This window comes from Oncorhynchus masou, chromosome 9 (genome assembly GCF_036934945.1).
Source record: "Oncorhynchus masou masou isolate Uvic2021 chromosome 9, UVic_Omas_1.1, whole genome shotgun sequence".
In the NCBI taxonomy this organism is placed as follows: domain Eukaryota; kingdom Metazoa; phylum Chordata; class Actinopteri; order Salmoniformes; family Salmonidae; genus Oncorhynchus; species Oncorhynchus masou.
This window is the reverse complement of record NC_088220.1, coordinates 73433189-73435310: the sequence shown is the minus strand read 5'-3', so window position 1 is coordinate 73435310 and position 2122 is coordinate 73433189.

Genomic DNA, 2122 nt, shown 5'->3' with positions numbered 1-2122 from the left:
TATATACATACTATGACCAATAATCATGCTATATACTCAATTCATGTCACAAATAGTACGGTTAGTATGAGTATTCGAACACACCTAGAGAGAGATAGTGAGAAAGTGAGAGAGAGAGTGAGGGATAGAATGTATGTGCATGTTTATAAAGTGTGTGTGGTGTGTTTTAAGTGTGTAAAGTACACTTTTGAGGTGAGGCTGGGTCCACTCTATCCCTCTACAGCTGTGGCCCCAATGGCTTCCAGATTGCCATCAGTCTTCAGGTAACCCACGCTGACAGGTGAACTCTCCACAGTCTGAACGTCCACACAGCAACCATCACTCATGTACACACACACACACAGATGCAGAAGTAGACATGCACACACACAGACATGCACACACATGCGCACGCGCACGCACACACACACATATACTCACGCACACAGACACAGACACAGACACAGACACACACACACACAGACACACACACACACACACACACACACACACACACACACACACACACACACACACACACACACACACACACACACACACTTGTGGATGACTCAATCTTCACTTTTAGGGGACTTTTTTATTCTTTGTTACATACTGTAGAAATGGCCTCTGCTCTGTCCCTGTACTCCCTAAGCTATAATAAGTACAGTTATGTGAGAAAGAGTGCTCCAACCAAGGAAACCAATTCATCATATACACTGAAGTGGTTCTCATTGGAGTTAGACCTAAAGGTCATTGTAAGAGTTAATTGATCAGTATAGTTTGGGTTGGAGGACAACATGGAGGAGAGTTGCGGCAGAGTTATATAAATCCATACCTTGTATGTGGTTTGATTGGATAGAGAGCCTGCAAATTGATATGAGTACCAATGAAATGACAGGGGAAATGCTATGCACAAAGCTAATAATGAAGCAAACTGAGTGGAACCAAATTGAACAGGACTAAATATTGCTGTTAACCATGCAAGACAGGGTGAGAAGGAAAGAGAGTTCAAGCACACACACACACAAAACACACACACACACACACACACACACACACACACTGGAGCAGCAGCATAATAAACCCCCTCTCTGTGTGTGAGCAGCAGTGTAGGATACTGTCAGTGTGTGACTGTCAGTGGCAGATGCCATGAGGCCGGGGCCAAATGATAGAGACGATAGCTAATTGCTCAATCAGGCAATCTAATCTAGCCAATCTCATGTTCAGCTTCTCCTCTTCCCCTTGTTCCCTCTCTCTGTCCCCCTCCACTTCCTGCTCTACATGCTCAGCAGCTGCTGGACCAAACCACGAGCACAGGATGGGGGAAGGGAATGGATCTGTTCAAGAAGGGATATATAATTTAAACAATATAAAACTACAGCTTCCAGTGAAATAATCAAAATACACTCCAATATAAAAATACAGCTTCCAGTTAAATAATCAAAATACACTCCAATATAAAACTACAGCTTCCAGTTAAATAATCAAAATACACTCCAATATAAAACTACAGCTTCCAGTTAAATAATCAAAATACACTCCAATATAAATCTACAACTTCCAGTTAAATAATCAAAATACACTCCAATATAAAAATACAGCTTCCAGTTAAATAATCAAAATACACTCCAATATAAATGTACAACTTCCAGTTAAATAATCAAAATACACTCCAATATAAAAATACAGCTTCCAGTTAAATAATCAAAATACACTCCAATATAAATGTCACGTCTATTCAAGGTGGGTGGAATCAGGCGCAGAGAGCAGATAGCGATATAAAGTTTATTCTCCGGTGAACAAAAACAAACAACGGTCAACCCAAATACAGACAGGGTGAATATATCCAACACAGGATAAAGACTAACCGGAGAATAACAAACAGCAAACACCGACAGACAAAACGAAATGACAAAATAAACAATCCCGCACAAAACAAGGGCGGGACAACCTACATTAAATACAGACACTAATTAACTAAACAACACACAGGTGAAACCAATTAGACAAAACCAACAGATACACGAAAAAGGGATTGGTAGGGGCTAATAGGACGGTGACGACGACCGCCGAGCACCGCCCGAATGGGCAGGAGAGCCAACTTCGGCGGAAGTCGTGACAATAAAACTACAGCTTCCAG